Source organism: Taudactylus pleione, unplaced genomic scaffold (assembly GCF_031769625.1).
Source record: "Taudactylus pleione unplaced genomic scaffold, aTauple2 ptg000026l, whole genome shotgun sequence".
Classification (NCBI taxonomy): domain Eukaryota; kingdom Metazoa; phylum Chordata; class Amphibia; order Anura; family Myobatrachidae; genus Taudactylus; species Taudactylus pleione.
Genome location: NW_028284428.1, coordinates 40,630,716 through 40,637,509, shown reverse-complemented (window position 1 = coordinate 40,637,509; position 6,794 = coordinate 40,630,716).

Below are 6,794 nucleotides of genomic sequence, written 5' to 3'. Positions count from 1 at the left end.
TTGAGGGAAAGGGCCTCATGGGTGGGGGGAAGAGCTGATGTGGAGAGCCTACCTCCCCCTTCTGGCATGGAACCCAGGGCAATGACCACCACTACCGTAGCACCCTACTGCTTAAAAGGTGCCCTGGTGCTCTAGTGGGGATGTGGAGAAGACCTGGTCCCCCCCCTGCCAGCACCGCCGGTGTCTCCCATACCAGCGGTGTAAAGCAGCAACCAAGCAGCTCTCTGCAAGCAGGGAGCCGCCTTACCTTGTCCCCACTGCAGCTTGCAGCTCTCTGCTGTGTCCAGAGCTGCAGCCAAGGACACTGACCCATTCACCAGCACCGCGGCTGTCGGTGCTGAGGTAATGGAGCAGCAGCATGGGAGTCCTATAGGACGCCTAGTGCTGCTTACTCAGTAAAAATAAGTAAAAATAAAATATAAGTAAAACCTATGAAACTGTTAGCAAAGCTTCCACATTGTGCCCTCTGAAGGGCACCAACACTAAACTGAGGTGGCTGGGGGAGGGTATAGGGGGAGTGGGAGTCTGGGCTGTGGTCAACAAGTTTAACCGTGTGGTGCCCAGACTCCATCCCACCAACCTATACCCAGTGTAAAGCCTGTGTCCCCTATGGATTAAGTAGAAATTAACATTTTCAATACTCTATAAAAAAACATTTGATGACCCCATATTTCTTGCTTGTAAAAGAATTTTAATGACTTTATCAGACAGCATCCACAACCATGCCATTAAAGTCACACTTTGCAGGTCTTGGTTAAGAACTGGCCCTGAGAACAATAGATCAGACAAAATTGGCAGAGGCCAGGGTTCCTCTACTATCTGTTGGGCAGAGAGAGAGCATATACTCTTTGGGGCACTGGAAGTTTATGTCATGACAAGAAGAGGGGTACAGTTACTTGGTATACATGTTCATTGCCATAAAATCGATTTGTAGACAACTAAATTTCTTTACTATGAGCTGAAATACTTAGTGGTATAGTTTCCACTCTCTAGGAGAATAGTTCTTTGAGTGAGAAAATCTGCCAGAAAATTCTCCTTTCCTGAAACATGCAAAGCTGACAGGGGACTAAAGGCACATTGACAAACGCTATCGTACATAAAGTGTTCATTTTGACAACCGATCTGCTAATTATATATCACACGTCGCTAACAATTTCAAAATCGTTATATCATTCATGATATATCGTTTGCTTGAAAATTTCTTCTAAATTTAAATAATGGGCTGGATTAACTAGGGGGCATATAAAGCAGGCGCCATTTTAGCTCTGTGCACTACTGCTCTGTGACTAGTGAGGCTTGGTGTATACCTGCTGAATGCTCCACATTGTACAGAGCTCTGCTTGGTTTTCCCTGGCTTAACAAAGTGCTTCTATCCTGCATTCTGTGGTGATGGATCCTTATCACTGTAGAGTTCTGCTAGTCTATGCTGTGGTGAAGCTGAGAGGGCCCAGCATAGAAGGCTGAGATCCTGCTGGAAAAAGGAATGGCTGCTGCAGACGGAGTGTCACTTTCATATGTCGCTGTTGATGGAGATAAATGAGAACAATCCTGACGACTACCGCAACTACCTGCGTATGGATGATGCCATCTTCTAGGAGTTGCTGCGTCTCGTCACTCCCTCCATTCAGAGGCAGAATACGAACCTGTGGAGGGCTATCCCTGCTGACGAGAGGCTGATTGCTAACCTTAGGTACCTGGCTACAGGAAGGTCCTTTGAAGAACTGAAGTTTGGAACCCTCATCTCCCCACAAGCTTTGGGCCTCATCATCCTGGAGACCTGCAAAGCTATTGTGAAGGAGCTACAGTACCAGTATTGTAAGGAAAGAAAACACACCACACTTTTGTTGCGAATGCAAAAAACCTGTTTTATTAAAAAAAAATTATTAAGTGTAATAAAAACTAGAAAAGGGTTTTTTTTTTTACACCCAACATGGCTGCTTGCCTCAGTAAAATTGTAAAAAAAAAAAACTGTACAAATTTTTTTGGTAAAAAAATAATACAATATTAAGTGCAAATTGAGGTCCTAGCCCCATCAATGTGCACTTCTCCCCTGAAATATCATCTCACTCACGAGGCACTCAAATCGGACTTACTGGTCAGTGTCTAGTCGTCTCATTGCACTGCTCACGTAAGTCCCAAAATGAGCAAGGTTTTTTTTTGCAAGGCTTCCTAGCCCGCTATATAAACGCATCGTCTTGCTCCTGGTTGTGCCTGGTCTTACGGTGCTGTTTTGTGTGGGGGGATTTCTTGTGGGGGGGAGGGGGTTTGGAGGAGGCGCCGCCGATGAATCCTCCTCACTTTGTGATAAAAGAAAGGTCCTGGGTGTTCGAGATGTCCTGGTCTGGGGTCGGAGTCTGTTGATAAAAAATAAAAAAAAACAGAAAGATCTTGTAATAACCATTTTTTTTTAATTCTTTTATAGTTCCCTACAAGCGTGGAAAGCCATCGCTGAGGAATTTGAAGGGTGTTGGAATGGGATCAGTATGATTTACCGCTGGTGGTTCAAATCCCGGCAGCGGCAGCCCGACAGAGGAAATCCCGATCGTCTAGAGACCTCCCCCCATGTGCCTAGACCTAACCCACCCCCTAAACCTAAGTCCCCCAGGGGGGTGCCTAACTCTAACCCCCCCCTTCCCCGACCCTAACCTCCCGGGGGGTGCCTAACCCTAAGTCCCCCCCCCCGGGAGCCCTAAACCTAACCCCCTCCCGAGGCTGTCCACGTCCGCATCCCTTCGAACGGGATGTCGGGCACCGGGCTACCAGCATAAGTAAAACGACAGGCATCGGGATTTCGACGCCTGTCATTTAACCCTTGCCGGGATTAAGCAATCGGGAAGCTGGTGGTCGGCCTTGCGTCCACCGGCTTCCCGACTGCTTCCCCGTTGGAATATCCCTAAATGTGGGGGAGCCATCGATGGGAAACATATCCGGATAACCCCACCTGCTAACTACTGATCTTACTATTTCAACTATAAGGGATACTTCAGTATCATGCTCAAGGCGGTGGTGAATGCAAACTACGAGTTCATCTTTCTTGATGTTGGCAAGAATGGCTGTGCTTCAGATGGTGACTTCTTCAAAGTACACCATTGTTTGAGAGGCTCACCTCCAAGAGCCTGAACTTGCAGTCTATGGAGGAAACCAAGCACGGCCTAGATTTTGTGTTTGCGACAGACGAGGACTTTGCACTGCACGAGCACACCATGAAGCCATACGCGCCTAACCAAGGAGAAGCAGATCTACAATTACAGGCTTTGCAGGGCACACCATATTGTGGAGATCGCCTTTGGAATCCTCAGCAACCGCTTTCGCATCTTCCACACTGCCATCAACCTGGGGGTGGAAGAGATTGACTGGGTCATCTCTGCTTGCTGCGTACAATAAAGAGTGGCAAAACAAATGTAATTGACACAGGTGATTTTTTGAGAAAAAAGACTGCCTTATATTAAAAATTTTTTTATTTTTTAAAGAAAAGAGCAGTGGCCTTTGCGTGAATGAAATCCATATTTGGGTGTCAGCAGCGTATAATACACATATGGCCATCAGTAGCATATAATATACATTTTGGGGTCAGTGGCGTATAAAACACATATAGGGGACAGTAGCATATACTATGCATTTGGGGGACAGTAGCACATAAAACACAATTGCACGTCATCAGCAAATATTCCATATTGCGGGACAGTAGCATATACTACGCATTTGGGGGGACAGTGGAAAATATAAAATTCATTGGTGTTCATGGGATCATACTTTATTGGTGGGCAAACACTGGTTTTCAGAGGGGTAAAATAAATACACATTATGGGCCTACATTGGTGTTCAGTGGGATAAATATTGGTGGCCAATAGTGCACACATACCAAAAACAGTAGATTCGGGGCTGAAATGCTGTCTGTCTGCTGCCAATGCAGTCTCCTCACAATTCTACACAAAATGGAGGGTGGGAGTGTCCAGGGCAATGCCACGCAAATGACGCAGATCGGAAAATTTATCAACTAAATAGATAATGTTTGCCAAGGACTCAGAACCTCAGACAAGCTTATTGCTATGGAAGCCTAGAATATGCTTTTATTTCATTCAGGATTGACTTGATTGCCTTCATCCAAAAATGCATTACATGGACATATGTGTTTATATGCTTTAAATCTAGTATTGTCCATTATGCCCCTAAAGGCTTCTTCAGAAACTGGTGTGCAGAAAAACCTGTTCCTCTCTCTACACTTATAATCACTCGGCAACTAAGCAAATTTGTCTACTGTCCTCTAGAACTTTGCACTCTACTGAATGTAGTAGTGTTCTTGACATGACCATTATATTCTTTATGGGCGCTTGATTGAATTCTATTTTGTAGTCGTGCGTGACAACATCCAACACCCATTTGGCCCAAATGGAGCATTTCCAATTATCTATATATAAACTTTAGCATAGTGTTCCTGCTAGGTTTTAGCGGACGCTGCACCCTGCCTGACTTTAAAAGAGCAAAATGCACCCTGACCATTTAGCGATGCCCCACTAAACCAGTTTGCACTGAGCCTTCCCCACCCGCAGGCTGCAGTGTCACACGGGTTGGAAAAGTTGCAGTGAACGATCACCGCCGAGTATACGCCGTGTGCATATCATCTATTCACTGTGAGGGGAGAGCTTGGGGGGGAGCTCTGCACCTCCATAAGTGCTGGGCACACCCCCCAAGTGTGACAAATTGGAGGTGTCATAAGGACACACCCCCTCCCTGGCTGGCCATGCCTCCTTTTTGTGAGCGCGTGTGCAGAAGCACAAGCTTCCTGCCGAAATGCCCTGCCCGCAGTCTAGCAGCAACGCTATAGGAGTCTGCCTCCTGCAGGGACAGGAGGCTGCACATAGTCAGAATACTGGCTTGTAGTCAGGCTTTCTATTATGATGAAAGGACTGCCATAGTAATGTACATTTAAAATATTGTCTGTCAAATTGGAAAATATATTTAACTGCCATCTGCATAATCATTACATTTAACGGATACTGCCTCAACTTTTTTTCATCAATATCAGCATAAAGTGTAGAAACCCATAGCCCGAGGGCTCTAGAGATCAACGCTACTGCCATGCCTGACTTGAGCGAGGTTGTTGTAGAAGTATTTAACCTTTTAAGACAACCCTCCATTTTCATATCCATAGGATCTTCAAAAAAGAGGCTCCATTTTCCAATAGGATAGTATTTCTGGAAGTCAGCCCTGACACAGCTGTGTCCACTTTAGGTACAACACACCAAGATATAAATTCCTCATCTGTAACAGGCTACCATACATTCTATCCTAGATAAAAAAAACTAACATTGGTCCAGATTTTGCCATTCTTTTCACACCATATCGCTCATGACTTTATGAACTGGAACCACCCAGCCTCTTATGGAACAATCTTCAAATAAGAGATTCCGTACTGCACCTTGTTATGATTCAACTTCAGAATTCATAGTCTTGTATATGTTTAACTGCCTTTCAACTAGCTCTAAATTAAAGATCTTGTTTCTTCACATATTTCACCAGGCTTTACTAGACAAATTATTAAAGTTTTCTTCTAACCATGCTCTGAATAAACTGCACGACATTCCAAACCCAGACTATTGTGAAATCTAGACCTCTTAAGCCGGGTACACACTAGACAATATGTCGTCCAACCCGGAGGATCGGTTAATATATCGGGCACATCAGCCAGTGTGTACCCGCTATCTCTAGGACGATGCACGATTCCGCGCGTCGTCAGCGACATCACCCCTCGGACCTGCAGGCGATATAGTCCGGGGCGGCCATGCTGCCAAATGCATCGTCTAGTGGGTACCAGCCATTAGAACTCTGCAATGCCAGAAAATCTTCCTTTGAAATAGAATACATTTTCATCCACTCCATAAAGGTGGAGTAGCCTCAGGCTTAGAACAATCAGTACAAATTGCATTATCTTGATCAGCTGGCTTATCACAGGCTGCACAAACTCACCTGCTTCTTTTTACAGAGCTTTTTCTTCACAGCAACTATAGGAGGCTACACTATTTAATCAGAAAAAAAATAGCTAGACTTGACTACATTAACTATTCAAGCTACTTCATAAAATGCAGCGCCCCCAACGAAAGTTTACCTTGCAAGGGCACTGACTATCAGGGTGAAAGCTCAGAGACCCATTATAGTTTCTTCCTATGGTGCAATAAATAGGGAAGTCTGAAGGCAACAAACTGCAGCTCCATTCCTGGTGTTCTGCACCATTTTGAAGTCCCCTGACAGGTGGCGCATGTGTCACATTCACAGAACTCTGCACTGAGTCATCATACTTCATCTTCATATCACATTTGCACTGAGGGTGCAACTAGCAGTTCCCCAGAGAGCCACCACACGCAACCACCGCTACTAGGAGGCGTGTTGCCAGGCTGAATATCAAGGTAAGCCTGTCTCGAGGGGGGAAAAAAATTAAAAAGGACAACTCCCTAGCTCTACACATAGAAGAGAGACCGTATAAAAGAAAAATGGAGGAACTACCCTATGTAGAGGAAGTGGGCGGTCTGATCTTTTCTCTGTCTCTACCATAAGGGAATGGAGTTACTAACCCACAGAATGGCTGAAGGAAAAATGTTTTTTTTTTTTTTTTTAATTTACCTCCAGATTATCTATATAGCTACAAATCACCCCAGATGAACTAATCACAAGCAGTTTTAACCTTGTGATCAACTGTTATGGAGACATTACAGTCAATGGTGTAATAGTACAAATCTCTAGTAATCTTACCTTTAACTCAAATATGTCTGTAAAATCCAGAGGCCATGTCTGAAATG